General features: G+C 39.0%; 1 long non-coding RNA gene across 2 annotated transcripts; it reads left to right on the top strand.

The window, feature by feature from the left end:
• The first annotated feature begins 2,061 nt into the window (after positions 1–2,061).
• Positions 2,062–17,083, top strand: LOC108962420 (uncharacterized). Of its 2 annotated transcripts, XR_007777471.1 has the most exons (4): positions 2,062–2,177; positions 3,220–3,336; positions 5,168–5,529; positions 16,488–17,083. It is a non-coding gene; the product is annotated as an uncharacterized LOC108962420 (long non-coding RNA). The 2 variants fall into 2 exon arrangements; XR_001991045.3 differs by lacking the exon at positions 16,488–17,083 and having other exon boundaries at positions 5,168–7,229.
• The last annotated feature ends 3,817 nt before the right edge of the window (positions 17,084–20,900 follow it).

The raw sequence follows: 20,900 nt of genomic DNA on the forward strand, positions 1-20,900 counted from the left end.
GGGTTGGTTTGGGGGTGTTTTTTGCATATTTTATTTTAAAAGCTAGAATGCCAATAGCATGCTGTTGAATGAAATTTCCTTTTTTTTTTTTTTTGTTACACATACACAGCACTGTGAATTGGTGACTGATACATAACCTTCTCCAGAAGGTGCCACAATTAAATGAGTAATTTTTATCCAGTATTATTACTAGAATAAGAGCTTTTTTTTCCTGGAAAAGAATTGCCAAATCTGGTCTTCAGTTGCCCAGTCAGAAGAAAGAATGCATGTGCAAAGTAAAAATATGAGGACAATAACATTTCCTGATCACATTCTCAGGTTGGAAATGATTTTGCTATCTTAACCACCTGAAATACTGCAATTTTTTTCAGAAGTCTCTTATGCAATTAGTAAGGGCAAGAACATTTTGAGTCTGAATAGCATGCCTATGTGAGAGTCTGAAACCATGCAGTTTCCAGCATCTGGGAGTGAATTCTCACTGTTCAGCAAGCTGCTCTGAGAAGCACAGATAGCTTTTCCAGCAAGCTGGAAACACTGATAGAGGAGTGTCAAATAAATAGCTTATTTGCTTTAATTGTACTGTTCTAACCATGATGTTTCACTTACAATCTGTCTTTTATACACATGAACAGATATATGTTCTTTTATGGAATCACTGCTGATCTTTCCGACATCAAATCTGCATCTCTGACCAAAAGAAGCAGAGATAGGTTTTGTGGTCCTCACAGCAGTAAACAATATGTGCACATATATATATATATATATATATATATATTTTTTTTTTTTTTTTTTTATTTTTTTTTTTTAATATACATTTCAAAGCACAATTTGATTTTGTGTTTGGTGTGTACTTGTGTCTGATTTGTTGTAAACTTTTCTTCAGCTGTGCCAAGGGGCCTGGCGGAGTGGGGGTGGTCCACAGCCAAGGGGCTGCTCTGTGCCCTTGTTCCCGACCAGCTGGGTGAGCAATCCAAGGATGATATCCTTTGTTTTGTTACCTGGGAAGACTCAGCTGGAAAAACCTTCATACCCAGCACCAGCTCTGCTGGAGTATGTTGTGCTCAGCTCCCAATAGGAGCATGCTGGGGGGACAGGATCTCTTGCCCCCTGGCTCCCAGGAGCGTGGTTCCACCAGGGACTGCTCTGACTTATTGTGTGTCTCGTGTCAGGGGCCATGCTCAGGATGTTTTTCTGTGAGCTGTAAACTCATGTCACCTTTAACTTCACGTAGTTCAGACATTGCAGTCCACAAAGCGAGATCTTTAGTGTTTTGCTCTACTGAACTTTTCCCTTGTCTGTAATGGATTGTGGATGGAAGAGGGAGGAGGGGAAGGTGATAGGGAAAAGCAAGGGTTTGATTGGCGTGTGGTGATTTTGGACTAGCAGGAAGCAGGCGTCTCTGCTCTCCAGCCCCCACATACTTCTCAGTCCATGTGTGTTGAGAGGGGAAAGAAACCGATATTGTTCCCTCTAAAATTAATTCCCAGTTAGCCAGTTATTCCTGGTTTTTAGCTCAGAGCACACTGTAATTGCATTTTTCATTTCAGTAATTATAGAGGATATTAAAGTGGATAGACAGTTGTAGCAATCTGGCTCTTTAGACATATCTACTTGTCCAAGATCAAATGGCTACAGCATATTCAGGGTTACAGTCTCCTTCTTTTCCTTCTTGTTCTCTACTGCAGTGGATTTTTTTTTTCGGCGTTACCATGACAACGCTATATCTGGCTGCCAGCTCTGTCGTAAGTTATTGAACTGAGACTGGCTTTTGGTTTAGCAGATAATTAGGTTCTGTCTCACAGGTTCATTTTCCTGTGACTGGGACATGAATATGACCTACAGCTGGCCTCAATTTCAGTGTCACAGACAAAACTTTAACCCTTCCTAGTCCCGCCACTACTGTACCCACTGCGGCGGATGGCGACAATTCCAAACCCTTTCCTGGGGGTGCTGGACACAGCACACCCTGCCAGGTCCTCAGGGCTCTTTGCCCAGGCTGTGTTAATCCCCAGGGAGAAGGAGGAGGAGGAGAAGGAGGAGGAGGAGGAGGAGGAGGAGGAGGAAGAGGAGGAGGAGGAGGACAGTCCAGCTTGCACCCCCATGCTGGGCGGGCGGGGAAAGGGTATCGCTAGCACCAGATGAATATTGATTGTCTGGTATGGAGATTTGTCGGAAAGGTAAGTTCACTGCTTGATTAGTGACCCTTTAAATAATAGAAATGCACAGGGTGGTGACAGGCCTTTTTTGCTTGTCTCATGAATATGAAATATTTACAAGAGGTCTGTTTTAGCACACAGTGCCCCATCTTAGGCTGGTACCTGCAGTGAGGGAGCAAAGCTACAAAGAACTGACATATTGTTTCTTTAGGTACCGCCCTGGTTTTCCTTTTCTCCTTGGGAAAAAGGGTGGTCCAGACTGGAGGTTCTGCCACTGGGATATATCAGGGCCCAGCACCCAGGCCCTGGGGTGGGTGCAGGCAGAGCAGCACCACACAAGATGGACATTTGAGTTCACAAAATCAGGCTGGAGAAGGAGGAAGATCCACCATTTTCTTCAGCCCAGTTTTCAAATGTGCTCTTTCCCAACATTTACACGCAGTATAATGTGGTCTTGCAGTCTTAGTGATTTCAAGCCAGGATATAAACCCCTCTCCTGTCTATAAAAAAGTCGCAATTAAAACTACTTACGGAAGGGATAGTCTATGAGATTTCACTAACAGAGATTTGCCTAATTTGTCCATGGGTTAAGGCAGGTTTTTCATACGCTTAAAAGAGGAAACAGGTTTCTCTCCCAAAGCTGGCAGATCCCAGAGAGTGTTCCAGAGAAGCACAGGACCACTGGGGTAGGAATAGCGTATCTACTTCTCAGAGGCTGCAGAATCTTGGCATCTGGCAGTGCACACCATAGTGCTGCTGGGACTGCTCTTTCTGGGGAATCTCACAATTAAAAAACAACAACAAAAAAAGAAGCTGGCTGTAAATACTGATGGACTTGCAAGCACTATCCATCACAGGGCTCTTGTGTGCATGCTGTGGCAGGGTGGACACTTCTTCTCAGCTTTCCTCCCCTTTCCCCACCAAATTATTTGTGCTGAGGTCTCTTGATTAGAAGGTCAAAGTGTAGAGGGAGCATCCATCCTGCCTCTATGGAACGTGTCCTTCTGAGCTAACCTCCCAGCCTGTGTTTACTGATAATGTTTGAAACCTGTCTATTATACAGGACAAGGAAAATGGCATTTCATGAACCAGAGATGGTGACTTCTTACCGGAGATAAGGCCAAAAGCTGCAGATCTTGCACACATGTAGAACCAAAACCATCACAAAGAGGCCCTTGAGGTATTTCTTGATCAGCATATTGAGTGTGGATTAGACATCCTTGCAAAGATAGCCTAAAAGTTTTGCTGTGGGGTTAAACTCAGAGTGGGAGTGGGCTGGAGGGGAGGGTCCCCCTTGAATTGCAGAAGAGGGTTGTGAAACTCCATGTGCTGGCTGGCTGATAAATGATCCAGCTGCTGGGTGACAATGAACATTGCCCCATCTGGGACCCCACAGCTCTGGCTGATACCACATCAGTAGCATGTTACAATATAGCAAGGGTATATTGCTATATAATAAATTTATTTCTTTATATAAGCAACTTTTATGGGGTTTAGGTTACCCCCTTTTTTTTTTTTTTTTTTTTCAGATTTCATAATGAAAATCCAGACTACATAATTTCAGTTTTTGTTTAGAGTTGGTTTCGGTGCCTGGCCCTCATACTCTGGCATAGTCCTGTAAAGTTTCATCTGTGATCACAGCTTTAAAGCCAAATGAAACACTGTTTTCATTGTAACCATTAGTGAAATCCAGCCAACGTTGCCAGTGGGATTAAATTTTATAAAAATAGATAAGAAATCTCATTGTTTGGCCTAAAGCAACCTGACATTGTCCCAAAAATATTTGCAAATGAGGGCATGTAAACCAGATCACAGGGAAAGCAGGGAGGGGCACAGGGAAGATGATGACTAAGAGAAAATAATTTCATGATTATCAGTTTGAAAACTTAAACTGAGAAATTTTATTGTAGATAATTAAGTCCACTACTCACCCCAGTATATATTGTTTACAATTGGCAGCAAATTAGTCTCTTCTTGAGGATGCAAAGCTGTCAAGTCCTTCTAAGCCCCCAAAGTCCTTCCAGAGATGATCCTTTCTAATGTGAAAGACAAACACTTGCAAGATCTCTCCTGCTCTCAGGTGCTTAGACCAACACACTCACTTCTCTTTATTCCCAGAACAATTGCCAAAAGTGGAGCACCAGCAGAACCTAAGGCTAGAAAGAGGAAATTACAGCATTTCATGCATTGTAGCAATAGTAAATGCCCTGTAAACTTATCTTGAACATAAGGCTTTCTTTGTTGTTTAGAACTAAATAACCTTCTTTACTACCCCCTGACAGAACCTGCCCCTACACATTACTGCTTCTGTGCTGGCTGTTGGCTGCTAAACTTAGTTACATGGAATCATGCCTGTGTTATGTGCCTTGAGTAGGCTGTGAAAATACTCCCTCAAGTGTGCCTCATCCTTTTGATTTCTTATCACATTTTACCTGCATGTGGTACTTGACCAGGGGAGCAAAAATAAATCCCTTAATTTAAATATTTCATTTTGACAGCAACGTCAAAAGCGCTTCAGATACTCTGATCAGTCCCTCAGAGCCATAAAGAAGCAAGAGGAGTAAGAAATATTCTGATTTAAAATCTGGAAGGCTTTTTGTTTTCCTCTGGCTTTAAATTTTTAACTTTTTTTTTTTCCCCTTTATGTTATCAGGCAAATAAAATACTCCCTAGTATCATGCCATTAAAGAAACATAAAATGACATGAATAAGAAAGAAAATGTTTTGCAGTATCTAGTATGGTCAAATTACAACATATACCAAGAATGAGAGTAGGAGTGTGATCTTTAAAGATTAAACTTTAGATTAATAATATAACTTTAAAAATTAGCTACAGCTCACTTCTTTTCAAAAGAAAAGTGATACATTTTTTCCAAAACCAAAGTGCTGTTTCCATTCAATACTTGGTAATTTGCCTAGTAGAACCCATGAGATGATGCCTCAGCAAACAGAACTGTAGTTTGTAATCTGTGTAATGAAGGATGATTTTTTTAAAATTCTTTATTTTACAGGTTTTCTGAAACCTCTTTTTTTATTAAAAATGAAATCTGCACGAAGAATATGCAATTTTTTTCAACCCTGAAGAATAGAAGTGATTTTTCTCTTTAAAAGAAGAAAAATGGTGACAAAAGCTCCAACAAGAGTAAGAATAAAATTTGAGATACCTGCTCCACACCCAAACAGATGCTTGACCCAGAGAGAACTGATGTCTCTTGCCTATACAGTGGTGCAGAACATTTGTTTGCTTCTTTGCCATTCCTAAACCAAGGAAGACTGTGACAGAGGAATCCCACAGAAGAATGGGAAATGGACACTTCCCAGTGGTGATGCTTGCTTTGGATTTGGACAAATATCACCATGAAAGTCTCTTCATGTAGGTAGAGTGGCCCAAACCCTGTTTTCTCAGCTCCTGTAGCAGACCTTGGCCAGGGTGGAAGTTCACCTGAGCAAGGAGGTCCTTTTTAATTTTTAAAATGTACACTTTATTTTTAAGAGCATGGTGAGAGAACTTATTTATTAAAAAGTGAATTACAAGTTGTATAGTTGGCACCGTAATCACTCAAATCCAATCATTGTTTTTGACCTTTTCTAAAATAATTCCCATGAAATAATTTCAAAAAAGATACTTTAGGCAATGCATTTCTGGGAATCATTGCACTTCTCAGGTGACTGAAGTCACTTATTCTTCATCCTCATGCTTCACAACACATCTGAGGCATGAAATTATTCCCTTCCAGTGTGATGCCTTCTCCTACTCTTATTGCTTAAATGATTCTTAAGGATTAGTGTGTTAAAAGCATTGTGAGAAATTCGGGGCAGGGTGGGGGAAGGAGAAGATAATAATTTATATTAGAGTTATCAACCTGATCCACATTTTGGTGATTTTTATTCCAATCATAAGAGTCTGGATCTAATACACATCCATGGTATGGGCTAGCAAAAATATGGAGGACACAGTGGCTTCCTTAACAGTGTGGTGTGAATAAAACCAGTCACACATAGCAAAAACTATCAGAATTTAGATGGTTTTGTATTTGCAAGAATAAAGAGAATTGCATTCTCAGTCCACTGATGGTTATTGCCAGCTGTCTCCTGTGTGCAGGTACCATTCTTTGTTCACAGGATTTTATGCATTCAGCAGTGATTTCTCTCTAAATCCTTTTACCATATCTTGATTGGTTTGCAGACAGAATACAAATTCTCTTGAGACAAATGTACCATTACCATTTTAAATTGTAATCTTTTCCAGAAAATGTTGTTGGATTTTTGTCATTAACATTTGAGAACAAAAGACTGGAGTTTCAACATTTGTTGCCACCCATGGGGCTTTTCCTCATATAAGGTTCTAGTTGCAATATGAGGAAACAACATTAGTTTCATGTCCTTTGGAAAACAATGTGCAGACAATCACAGAAACTTACCTTCTGTGCATTTATTTTACTGTGAGCAAGGACTGTAAAACACAAGCATGCATTTTAGCTGGAGGACTACAGGAGTAATCTCTGAAGCCAATGTTGGGGAAATAGTGTATTTACTAAGTCATTGCTTAGTAAAGTCCTTATTTACAAAGCCCTGGTGAGCACTAATCTCAAGCTTAAAATTATAAACATAGCTGCATGCTCTGATAAATCAACATTTTAGCTGTTTCCATTTCTGCCTCAGTGACAAACTTCATGTATTGCAAGAAAATACTACAGCTGTTAATAAAAGATCTGTTTGATATCCAAGGCTGCATCACCAAGCTGACTGTCCCTCAGTTTGAAATGCTCTGTAAATGCAACAAAATATTTATCAGTAAAACCTTACAGCATTAAATACCACAAAAATGATTTTGTGCTCTCAATCCATCATTCATATATAAATAGCAAATGTCATGTGATAGATAATATACAGTATATAATGTATAAACAATGTGTTTAAAATACTTTTATTTCCTAAAAATATCTTATTCTTATTTATTCTCTTCTTCTTCCTGCTGTACCCACACTTTCATATACCAGTAAAGTGGCAAAAAGCAGTGAGAAAACATGATTGCTTTTCTGTTTCACTAATTAAAGGCCTTTGCTAAAATTATTTTTCTCACCTCTTTTTTTGATGAAATGTATAAATCTTTATACCTTTTATTTTATATCTCTTGTATATGTAGAACATGCTTATGGCATTTTTCCTCACAGGAGAGATGAAAATGTAATTCTCAATGTCAGCAAAAACTGGTCTCTTGCTTTTTACAGGTGAGAGGCAGCATCCCAGGAAAGGCAGGTTAACCCCAGTTAGGTGGGCTGTAAGCCTTATGCATGTGCCATGTCTGATGTAAATGATGTGAGAACGATGTCTTGTAGAATAAAATCTTTAGTTAAAGACAGAAGGATTGTCAAAGCTCCTTTAAGCTTGTTCTCCAGTCATAGCATTGAATTCCTTTCTGGAAGCCTCACTGAAAAGTTTGTGAGGGTTTGTTTGAGACAGCTACTGTGGCAGTTCTGGTCCCAGTGGGCACACACATTGCCTTTTACAAATACTGAAGGGACTGGGAAATAAAAATGTTCTCAAGAAGCAGGAAAGAGTTCTAGAATAGATCCAGGAAGAGCCACATTGGTATTTGCAACATAATTTTCACATTTTCTGATTAATTTTTAAAGTCATACATAAGTTATAGGCATCTAAGGCAGTCTGTCAGTGAATAGCAGACTCACTGGACTTCAAGCAAATTTTTCTGTTGTGTCTTTCAGAAATTTTCATCCCTTTTAACACTGTGGTTTTGAAAAGTAATTCATCCTGCTTATGGTTCAGAAAGGGAAAGGAGTTGTTAGCAGAGATATTCATCTGATGTGCTCAGCCTGAATTTTGGAAATAGTAGTGAGAAACTTCATAAGCTGTCTTGTCCCATTTGCTGACCTTAACTGTTTAGACAACTTGGAAAGGACTTTCTTCTTCTATGTCCAAGCTGACTGGCAATTCCCAAGACTATGAACCCAAATTCTTTGCCTCTCACTGCTCTGCATGACGGTAGTATTTAACATGCTGTGGGGTGCAGTGCTGTGAAATGAATGCAATCCCATATAACTCAGTGGCTCGATTCTGTGCACACCTGGGAGAGGTTTGGGAGAGATATTACATGTGTTTCACATCTGTTGGTTTCTGGAATTTTGACGCAGTGGTCTTTGGCTTGTTCTTTGCCCATTCATATTGTACCTATTTAAACTCCAGATGTGAACAAGAAAAATTAATTTCTTCCTAGCCCATCTTTTAATGCTGTCAGATAAATATGAATCTCAGCTCCCTGGAATATACAACACAGAATTTTCATTTTGTTTAGTGATTAATAATACTTCTACAGCTGTGAACCCAGGCACATTTCTTTTTTAAGCTTTACACAGCTTATTACATCTCCTGGGATGTGAGTTTTCTGCATGTCATTTTGTAATCAATAGCAGGTTTTATTTACATTTTTTTTTCTGATCATTTTTGCCCAATATGCTTATCCTTTTTATTATTCCCAGCTAGGAAATGCCAGCATAATTTTATTTGCAACCACTGACATTTTGACAGGAAAAAAGTACTTAGTTAAGTATTTTTAAATTATTCTAGGTTTGTTTTTCTTTTCTTCGCAATACCAGATATCACCTTTGATTAATAACAATCATATGCAGGCTTTGTTCCTCTTATCTGGGTGTCAGCAGTAATTGGAATCCATATCCATATCCTACCTTGCAATCATGCTGCAAAAGGCCAATAAATTCCCGCTGAGTGTGTTACTTGTTAAATTTAGTGCATTACATTCAGGGTAATGAATAAAAGCACTGGGCCGTTACTGTCTGGTTGGCAGAGGAGGAGTAAGAACAGCCAGACTCCCCTGAGGCCCCAGGCAGGCTTAAAACTGTGACAGACAGAATCAAGGGACTCCCTAAGCATCACAGTTCAGTTTGTCTCCCTTAATTTCCTCTTCCACCAGGATTTTTAGGGGAAATGGAGGTGAGATAATCTTGCACTGAAGCACAAAATGCACTGTGCTGGGATACAGTACTCCCTCGTGCAGATTCTCTTCTAGGCAAGTAATGCATCTGCATTAAATATTCAGCTGATGACAGGTTTGACTTTGCTTTAAGAGATGCATGTATCATATGTATACATATAATAGATAGAGAGATAATAGATAAAATATACAAATAAATGTAGGATTCTAACCAACCCATGTAAAGCCTCTGTTGGACTGCTGACTGACAAAAATAAACTCCCAGACTTGGATGTCTGAGCACTGCTTTGGCTGACACAGGAGCAGCTGTGTGTCTCTAACTGCAGGAAGAAACAATATGTACTTCAGCTCTGAACCTGGGCCTGGGAAGTTCATGACTTTAGGTTCCTCCTGGTTGGCACACAAATTTAGTGTGTTAAAATGATGAAAATCTGATAAATAAGGTTATGGAAGAACTGAAGTAACGGGTCATATCTCAGTGAAAGGTTACACAAATCTATTCTGGGGAGGCTGGGAAGGAGATTGTCACTTTGTCTGCAACCTCCCTTTTGATTTTTCTGTGCCTTTGAACAGTGGGATCCTCTGAGTGAACTCTCTGTCTTGGAAGAGGGACTCAGGCTCTACTGGTGCCTCTGCAGGCTCCAAAGTCAGGAGTGTGGAGCCTTGTGTGCCCACCCATGGCCCTGCAGGAGAAAAGTGGCATGTCTACCTATGGCTGGAAATATGCCCTGGAGCCTTTCTCTCTCATTCCCATGCCTGTTCCCTATTCCTTTGGGAGACCATGAAAGGGAGACTAGGATGATCACATTCAGACCCAGTGTTTTCTGCAGCTATGAAACTGTGAATTTTGGAAAGATTTGGAAGTTTATGGTAGTTGCACTCCTTTCAGGGACGCCAGTCATGGCCAAAAATCTCCTGAACTGGAAATACTGTGACCATCTCAACATGTATCAGGTAGACCCCAACTACATGTTAAATTTTCAAGTGAATTAAAATCCACCAACCAGTACAAAGTTACAGTGGAGATCTGATCTCTGCTGGAGTCAGAGGCAAAAGTTTTACTTCTTCAGGTTATTATCATTTTGGAGCTGCTTTATTGAGTCCTTCTGAAGTAGTAGTGGTTTTTGTTGTATTTTGTCACTACAGCAAAAAACTTCCTCTTATCCTTCAAGGGCAGACTTTCAAAATTACTGAGGAAGCATAGGTTCTTTGGGCTAAATTCACCACAGGATTCAGGTTATCCAGCTTTTCTTCTAACTGTCCCTGGTGGCTTAATATTTTTTTTTTATTTATTGTTTTTAGTATTAGTCTAGTTTAATATTGGCTGAAATTATTTGCTTGATGGTGAGAAAACCATTTTCTAAGTAATGGAAGGAAGCAGATAAACCATGCAGCCTCCATATCTGCATGTAAGATTTTTGAGGGTGCTCCTTTCTTTTAGGGTTTTGAAGAGTCCAGATTTAAAGTAAGATTAATTTTTTTGTATAAAATTAAAATATGGGATATCTGACATTTGACTACATGTTCAATTCCAGAAGTAACTGTGCCTGGCAGTTCAAAACTAAGGAAGGCCTCTGTCACCAGAAGGAAAAAACAAGATCCTTGCAGTACAAAGTGCTGCATCAACTGCATCAGAAAATTGCTCCAGGTTGTTAGAGTTTAACATACACTTTCTCCAACATAAAAAGCAGTATTTTGTTTTAGAAAAGGATAGTCTTTTGATATGGGTGATCTCACCCAAAATGAAATATTTGGTGTTGTCCTGTTTTAAATAAAGTGGCTCGTGATGCTGCTAGGAAAAGCTCTTTCCTGAAATTCCCGTGTTTATTATCTTAACCTTCCAATATATCATGGTCCTGTTTGGCAAGTGCATTAAGACTTAAAATGACAAATCAACATTTCTAAAACACAAACACACAGGCTTATGGAGCATACCCATGGAGAGAGGTTTTAAGACAGTTCTGGCTTCTGATGTGGTCTTGTGGGAAGCCTCCTAAGTAGTTTATGTTTCATTAGGGAATGCAAACAGGTCCTTGATTCTCTCACTGTTGAACTGGAAAATACTGCAGATGACCCCAGATCCTCCAAAGAAATCCTTCTGAATCATCACAGAAGGGAGGCTGGGATTATTTGCTACATTCTGAAAAGCTCCACATGTCTGAGAGCTCCAGTCCCCAGTCTCGGGCCAGGCAGTAGTTTTGCTCTGTGCCAGCCATTGACATTTGTTGTTGATGGATTTTTATATCATCTTCTCATATTTAACATTCCTTTCATCTGGAACATTTAGTTTAAGGCTGTCTGGGTGCCATGGATAGAATCATCTTTAATCTTCTTACCATCAGAAATTGTGCAGAAGCAGATCCAGGTGCAATAGCTGTTGACTGGCTAGATTTTTTTACATCAACCCATTAACTTTTGCAGATGGTTTGTGGGTTTTGTTTTTCTTTTAATATGTTCTAGTTCATGCTCTTCTCCTCTCTACCTTTTTTCCCCCCGTTTCTCTGGGGGCAAAATAAACTATGACAATGATGTTAAATGTAACAGCCCCATGAAAACTTTGATTATTTTAAAAGTCCATTATCTGACATGAGAACTTCATGTTTTTCAAGTATTTACTTACTTTCTGGACAATGTGTGCCACTTATGTCTATATAAGTAGAGCCAAACCAATATATCTGGAGAAGTAATAAACCACAGTACTGTATTTGTGTCCTTTCCAAAAAAACTAGTCTGCTGCCTCTACTGCCAAGATCTGGCAGGTAGCTTTGAGGAGATTAATGGCCCTGGTGATTGTTACTATTTGTGCCTTTTTTTCCCTTCCTACACTTAAATTATTACATTCCAAATGCTTATTTACTGGACAGAATGAATGTGCTGGGAAAAAAAACCCAGTCTAGCATACGGCATGTTGTGATCTGACCTTGTATTTGTTTATAAATGTGTGCTTTTAAAGGTACTGGACTAACACAGCCCTCTGAAGGGCTTGAATCAGCTGTCTTTTTCAGAAGCAGTCTATCAGTCATGTAAAGTTAATTCCAGTCTTGCCAGTATGGAAATGGATTTGCTGGACATGGACTCACTTGCCACTGACAAAGGTGGAGTCGAAATTACTGGGAAATCTCATGTGTTAGTTTTTCATGTCTAACTTTCTTTGATCAGCCAACATTGTTGCCAAGATGAGGTCAGATTGTACTTATCGTCATCATTGCTTCTTAGTGTGGTGGTTACCATTGCTATTTTCAATAGGCTGGGGTGTTTTCTCCTCTGAAAACTTTTGTGTGATGAAGTTCATCATGTGGGAAAAGAATTAGATAAAGTCATGTTATTTGGATCATAGTTGAAAAAATATCCAGTGACCTGCGTCCTGTTTCTTGTCAAAAGCTACCATGAGCAAATATGCACTGAACCAGTAAAGTCTGTGAAAGTACCAGGAGTTTCATTTCTATTTCAGCACACCCTTTTGCATGGCTTTTTGATGTAGTGAAAAAAGACTTTGGTCTTCTGGAAGTCTGTGCAAGCATATTTCCTAGCCCACGTGAAGATGAGTTTGTGGCTACTCGCTGAATAATTTAAAGAACGGCATACCAAAAGGGGAGGAGATACGCAGTCTGTGTCATTGGGAGTTTATTTTATAATTACTGTTTTTTTTCTTTTCCTACAAGCTTTAGATATTCAAATCATTAAAGAACAGCCTTTAGAACTTTACTTAATAGTTCCCAAAACACGGTATCTTAGTGAGGAATCGTCTTCAAGCAGTTCTCTTGAAATTCATGCAAAGTGACTAATATTGGGGTTTTTTGTTTGGTTTTATTACTATTATGGCTGCATTCTCAATTTTCTGACTCTTTCCTATATAATAGTGTCTTGAGCAGGCCTTAGTGGCTCTGGCCAGCCCCAACTGGAGCCCTCGCCCACACCCTCATCTTGGACCCACCAGCTCTATTTGAGCTCATGCTCCTACTCAAGGAGCCTCTTGCAGGCTGGAAAGATTTTGGCTCTGAGTTTTGGCCCATCAAAGGGATGTTAAGGGAAGCATTATCTTCCTCAGGGAATGGTGGGCACAGCTGCATGTGGGAGTTCTTTATCAAGAGGCACTTGTTAACAACCTGTTCAGAGGCCTTGTCTGAAGAGCACTTTTGTCTCTAAAAGATTCTCTGCAGAATGTAGTTGTTTTCACTGTATGTGTTTTTGTTAGCATCTGTAGAAGTGTCATGTGTTCTGTTGCATGGTATATTAATCTTTGAGTCTTTGATTGGGGGAAAAAGCAGAAGGAAAGTATACTCTTATTTTATTTAGATGTTTTTTCCTAATTCTTCCCTAAATTGAAAGTTAAAGGCAGCATAGCAAATTGATAATGGCGCACCCTGTTTAAAATAGCTTGCTCTTCTGTTGAAGATTTATTTATTCCACTAAATAAGGACTTTGAGATATTTCAGAAAACTAGTAAAATAGTAATGAACTTTGTTTATGGGACTATCTGATGGAAGGACAACATAAGGAATCAAAAAGGAAACAAATGATGAGAGAAATCTTAACTGGGTGATCTGCTTTTAGCTTGAGATAAGTTGAATTCTCCCTTGATAAATTTAGATACACTCTAATATTGTTATGGGCTTGTTGGCCCTTAGTAAGAAGTCTGAGTTTTGCAGATGAAAATAATAGGGGAAAGAGTTAGGAAATGGCTCTCAATAATAGACTTTCTGGTGGTCTTAGTCTATGATGTCAGATGACACGGGAACCTTCCCTAAAAGAAGTAATTGGAAGAACCAAAGCATCCTGTATGAGTACACAGGCAAAGAAAAATTAGTCTTGTGAAAATTTGTACCTGGAAGAGGACTGAAATATACCTCTGCACATTGATTCAGTCTATAGCTGTAGAGGCTGAGCTGGACAATTCTGATACAGGTTTTGCTGGACTGGATAACTTGAGGCGCTGAATGATCTCTGGCCTAGCTGAGAAATCACAAATACAGTCATTGCTTACCTTTAAATTATTATTTAATGATTCCACTTTGAGCTTGTGAGGAAGAACAAGAACAGAACACAGAAAGAGATTGTTAGGGTTTTTTTATCCTATCTCAAAAAGGAAGCAGAATGCGTTAGTAAGAGAAGGAAAATAATTGAATCAGCTTTTCTGAAAAAGTATTAGTATAGAATAACAAAAAAGAATTACTATGGAAATACTTTGTGTGACAGAGTCTTTTTAAAAGAAGGATTTATCTAAGCTCAGATCTCATACTAGGCTTCTTTTCAAAATAGAGATGCAAGTCCAAAAGGAGGAGCAAGTGTGACTGAGACTTTTCACTTGCCTTGAGTGTAGCAGGCGTCATCTTTCTGTGCAGGGGAGTGTTATTTAAATTTGTTGTTAAGTTTCATGTGTAATATCCCTAATACAATGCTACAAGCAAATGGACATCAGTACAAGCCTAGATTAAATGTGTGCTTACAGCTTATTTATGTTATCAATCACTGCAATGATGGTTTGTATATATATAAAGGAAACTACCTCTCAAAGATAATTGTATAAAGTGAGTTTGGAGGATTAGAACAAGGTTAACTTGGGGAGAGAAAGAACAATATAGATACCAAGTTTGATTTGTGATTCCAAAGGTTTGTTTATAATGGGAAATTCCATAATAGAGTTGGCTTGACCTGGGACAGTTTATTGGCTTCTTTTTTTATATATTTTTGGCTGTAGAGTTCGCACAAAGAGGGAAAGAGAATTGAACTGAAAAACTGTCTTGGAACTGTAAGCTTAAAATTTTTGCAAGAGATCTACAAACTTGCTTCATAACAGATGAGGAGCTGAGTTGTTTGATTACTTGATTGCTAGTGTGGTTGATTTATATTTGCCTCTTAAGCTATGACTGGCCTTGTTATGGAAATCTTTAAGCGAGGCTACCTACCAACTTGAAATGTGGAGATTATGCCTTCAGAAATATCAGACACATATCAAAAACACCTGGCATAAATAATCTGCCAAAAATGATTTTATTATCCTGACACTTTAAATTATCATAGAATTGTTTAGTTTGGAAAAGTTCTTAAGGCCATTGAGTCCAACCATGAAGCCAGCACGGCCAAGCCCACTGCTAAACCGTGTCCCCAAGTGCCACATCTACATGACTTTTAAATCCCTGCAGGGATGGTGACTCCATGGGCAGCCTATTCCAAAGCTTGACAACTATTTCCATTAAGAATTTCCTTTAACATCCAACCTAAATCTCTCCTGGTGTTTTTTTATTGTCCTATCAGTTACTACTTACAAAGAAAAGCTGCCCTCCACACCTGGCTACAACCTCCTTTCAGGAGTTGTGTAGAATGATATAAAGTCTTCCCAAGCCTCCTTGTCTCCAGGCTAAATACCCTCAGCTGCTCCTCATCAGACTTTTTCTCCAGACCCTTCCCCAGCTCTGTTGTCTTTCTCTGAACTCACTCCAGCACCTCCATGTCCTCATTTCAGGAGGGGCCCGAAACTAAATGCAGAATTTGAGGTGCACCAAATTCTGTGCCAAGTACAGGGGAATGGTCACAAAATACACTCAGCTGCAGATCTGTATGCATAAAATGGCAAGTTCAAATGTCTTCCAATATTTTTTTGTGATGAAAATATCTAAAGCTGTCAGTGAGGGTACTGGTGAAGCCTTGATGACATCCCAGACTGCCAATGTTCAAGGATCCTGCCCCACTGGAACCAGTGGACAATTATGAAGATTATACAAATTCAAATGAGAGATTCTTCTTCAAGTAATATTTGATGAAAGGCAGGAAGGACATGTCTAAAACTCTTAGAATCCACACTGAAATGAGAAACAACATTTCAACTGGGATCTATTCAGCTGGCAATGAATTTATAAGGTAGTTTGGCTGATATAGTCCAGACTCTACAAAAATATTGTGAGAAATATCAAGAGAATGGTCCTGAACCCAAAGCTTACTGCCAAAATTTTGCATTGTCAGCAAAAAACCAGTCATAAGGTTAAACAAGAAATGTAGAAGGGTGTAACCAGCCATCACAGTGTACTGTTTCCAAAATTAGTGGATAAGTTGATGAAAACACCACATGTGGGTGTGGTGAGTGAAAGGGAGAGCAAAAGTGAGCACGTTATAAAGGAGATATAATCAGGTAGTCATATTGAAGGGGAGTAATGGAGAGTTTAAGAAAATAAAAGAAGAGGAAAGAATAAAAGAACAAAACATAAGGAATAGAATTCCATTTGCTTACTGTTGCAGCAAAGCTAAAAGAAGATCTGTAATGTGTAATTCACAGCACAGAAAATTCATAATAAAGAGAATTAAGGAAGAAAAAGTAAATGTTAAGGCTCTGATAATGATACAATTTTACTTTTTTGCATTTGCAGATGGAAACCACCTCTCCTGTACAGAGCTGCTTCCCATCCCACAAGTTAGCACTCCAGAATTCTAAATGCCTTCTACAGGCCATATGTGAGCAGGAGACTCCTGATACTCCTTTTGAAGTACTTTAGGAATGCAAGCATATGGAAATGTGTGTGAAGACCACTTCCATTGCTGGTTTGAACTCGGCGACACTCTAGCAAATGGGATCTACAAGTGTTACCACATAATTATACAGCTTTGACAAGTTCTGTAGGGGAATACCACCCCCCAGCATGTGCTGGGTACTTCTGAAGTTCACTAGGGAAAACCTCCACTTCAGATTTCAAACTTTCCTGTTTCAGCAACCATTTCACATTTTCAAGAAATATGACAGAATGTGGTGGGACAAAATGTTCTGATGCTATTTAAGTCAAGGGATGACACAGGTGTAAACAGAATTTATTCAAATATTTCAAGTTAAATTGAATGACAGATCTGGTCAAGGCTCTCCAGTAACCATTTTCTTGTTTCTTCTCTTTTTCTCTTTTTTTTTGTACATTCTGTCACAAGGAGTTATAAAATAGATATAACTGACTTTGTATTACAGATACTAATGTTTATTTATTTATTTACTCATGTGATTTCCTGAGAAAAGTTTAATTATTGGGGGTCAAATTGCTTAACCTGTTCTGCTGTCATCCAGAGAATCTCTGTAGCTCTTTGCACTGATAGCTGTTTTTTTTGAGATGGCAGCTTACCTTATGTCTTCAATACCTAAACAGGAGTGATACTTAACTCAAGTTTATGGAAAAAAAAATACAATCTTACAAAAAAGTGGCACGAACTCCATAAATCCTCATTTCATATTAATGTTTGGGGAGTGAGAGAGGTAGAGCAAAATTTGACAGGATTTTTTTTTCCAACCAATAATGCACTTTTTATGTGCTTATTTCTACTTTAAGGAGTTAAAGGTCACATGGACAGCTGGTGAAATGAAGGAGGAGTTAAAAACATATGTTACATCTTCATTTATGTCTAAGAGCAGAACAATGAAACTTCTGATGTTCTTGTATACATATTATCTTTATTCTGCTGGATGCTACCTGCTTGGAGTTTTTTAACCACACTATTTTCTAAATTTCACTTTCCTTTGCCCAGGGAAAGTGAATCATAAATAACACCTTAGCACTTAGAGAATTTTTTATTTTGTCTTTAATGTTGCTAAAGAACAGTTTTAAAAGGATAGTGAGCATCATTATGTCCATCATATAGGCAGAAAATCTGCAGCAGAAAAAGGTTAAATGACTTTCCAGAAGGCACAGAGAAAAGCAGAAGTAGCAGACAACCACCCACAAGTCCAAGGATAATTCTGTTCCTTAGTATTATCGTTCTGGAAGGTAGGAATAAGAAGTACTACACAGCCTCTTCTCTGCAAGATGTCTTTTCACAACATGGCTAAGTTTGGCTCTCACTGCTCTTTCCTGCTTAGCTGATATAGTTTCAGCTTTTACAACCATATGTGATAAGAGCTAACCTTAACATCTATAGAAATTGGTACTTAAAGGACGTAGTACTGTTATTAATAGAAGAATTTGGAAGATCCCACAGTTGAGAGTCATCTTTGCTAGATAAAGTTTCTTCCAAAACTTAACTGACATGGAAGTGAATAAAAAGACTGGAAAAACTATTTTACCTAACACTTGATGGTTTAAATTAATTTTTGCAGACACCTAGAAGACAGCAGCAAAACAAGACAGTAAATAGTTCTTCATTCTAAATAAATTTAACAAATTTCTGTAGCAGAGTAACAGTAGATGTTTAGTTTGCTGACTTTCAAGAAGGTTTTAGTAGCATTTTATGTGCTCCTAAACTGTAACACATAACAAATTAAAGAAGAGGGACCTAGATGAAAAAATTGAAAGGCAAACAAACTACCTGGGAAACCACAGTTCATAACAATATCAAGATGGAAAGACCTTTCAAAGTTTCTGCAGTCATCTGTTCAGCTCCAGGTAGGTAGGAATAGAGTGGTGAAAGGCACTTTTGGTACTCAAAATCATTTCAAAAATGGGAGAAATGATCTTGGGGCTGAGTGGGGATGGGATGAATGTCAGCAGGGATAGCTGCAGTATGCAAAGTTTAGGTAGGAATAATCAGCCATACTAAGGCAGGTAGGGGAGCAACCAGGTAAATTTTGTATGGACAGGGACCTGCAAATTGTTGAGACTAAAACTAGAAGTAAATATAATTATAATGTTGAAAACCAGCAAAATATATACCAGAGTGTTCCAACAGCTTTGGTTTTTAAGATGCCCTCATCTTACTGAACAGGTAGAAGCACAACCAAATCATTGTGTTCAGTCCTGGCCACTGCTCTTCCAAATTCATTGAACAGAATCTGGAGGGAAATAAAGAAATTAAGAAGTCCACATACCTTCATTTTCAGGGTAAAGTTATTTGGTTTCAGTGCTAGAAGTCTGATGAGAAACACAACATTAATCTTTAAGAATGCACAGAGGAAAGGAATGATCGGTTCCCTGTCTTCATGACAGATTTGCCTAGAAGGAAGTAATAGACTTCATTTTCAGTAAGGAACCTAGAAGTTAAACATTAGGTAATCTTTTTATCAGGAAGGAAAGTATAAAACACTGCAGCAGCTGGTTTAAGGATGTTCCATTGCTGAATATATCTTTGGAAATGTGAATCATGGACTGTGACCCTCTCTGAGGGTGTTGGATGCCTGGGTAAATCTTAAGATTCTGCTCTGTGCCTAGCCACTGGTTTTGGCATGAGACATTCCAAACACAAGCCTTACAGCCCAAATAGTGCAATCCCCCACAGAGCACAAGATCTGGGGTTTCAAGATTTCTATAATCTCATTAACGTACAAAATATTTATAGCTGTCACAAACTTAACAAAAAGTATAAACTTTCCAGATGCTGTTTTAGTGTTTAGCTGGGTCTGCACACATCATGAAAGAGCAAGACAGAGATGTGACCAGCACATTCCATCACGAGGACAGAACTCTGTGGTCATTCAAAGTAAAAGTCATGGGAGCATCACCAGAGGCATGCTTAGGCCTTGCCTTGGCAAGTAACACAAGGGGGTGAACAGGTTCTTTCTGCATCTGTTTATGGTTGGCTTTGCTGCACTGTTGATTTTGTACCCCTTGTGTGTAATTAAAATTTAGCAAGTGTATGTTAGAATCAAGAACAGGTAAATTAAAGCACTGCAGGTCAAAAAACTACTGAAGCAAGTGCACATTTCCTATTCTGTGGTGCCATGTGCCTATGTGGGTACTGAAGCAGGTACATGTGTAGCTTTTGGAAACTTCTGTGAGCTGGATTTTATACGCTGGGTTATTCCCTGCTTTCTTCAGGCTTTGGTGTAATCAGGCTGATTTATGTCAGCTGAAAATCTGATGCTTTATTTTTAGCATTTAAACACACAGAAAGAATTCATGTTCTTGGTTCTATCCACTGGAACACTGGGATTTAGTGAAAAGCTTCTGTAGAGATGACAGGACTGCTGGCTACATACACAGAGGAAGGTGAGGGGGAGGAACATGCAAAGAATGCTTTTGAGAAGTAGATTAACTTTGGAATTTTAACATGCAGTTATTATTGAACAAATGAACGAGGAGGTTCTTTCTCTTCAGAAGGGAAGATTTTGTTCATTTTCACAAATAATCCGTCTGTTTCTGTAAATTTAATAGGAGATGCTGTCAGGACCTTCTTACATGGTTTGTTGGTATGCTTTCATTTCTTCAGTGAAACAGGGGAATTATCTAAGGGAGGATGGAAAGGAAACTGGTTCTGAGTAAAATTTCTCAAATGAGCTTACTGAGCTAAGCTTCAGTGCCAAAATACAGTTTATATACCTGACAGAATATTGTTTGTTCCACACTTCTGTTTCAAAGTGTAGTAAATTAGGCAGCATGGAGTTAATAATGAGCAAAATGGGCCTCTTCTATATAGTATTTTTGCATCAGTATGCTGTTACTTCCCACTGGTTTGTCTCCCCATTAGGACAGTCCATCTCTTTCTTCTTATCTATTTTTGTGCTTAAGTTCAATCAGGACCAGTCTATTTCCAGCTAGCCTTGGATGCAAGGGCAGCCAAATCAGGTTGTTGGAAGCCTTGAATTTCCTTAGGCTGGCCTATTTCCAGTGGGATAGGTGCTCAGGAACTCTACTGCAGCAAGATTTGTTACAGGAGTGTGGGCAGGTGCCTACACATGTTTGTGGCCCCCTCGCTGGCCATTGCACTCTGATTGACCATTGGCCTCAGAACATCAGCAAGGATCTGAGAATTCAGCTTGCAAGCATTGCTAAGAAGCAGCCCTCCCCTGTATATTTATGGAGAACCCATTTCAGGAAAACAGAGTGGTTTGTGTTTGTTTCCAGTGGTAGGAGCAGCTTCCTTTGAGAGCTGTT

The sequence above is a fragment of the Serinus canaria genome, chromosome 1 (genome assembly GCF_022539315.1).
Source record: "Serinus canaria isolate serCan28SL12 chromosome 1, serCan2020, whole genome shotgun sequence".
Classification (NCBI taxonomy): domain Eukaryota; kingdom Metazoa; phylum Chordata; class Aves; order Passeriformes; family Fringillidae; genus Serinus; species Serinus canaria.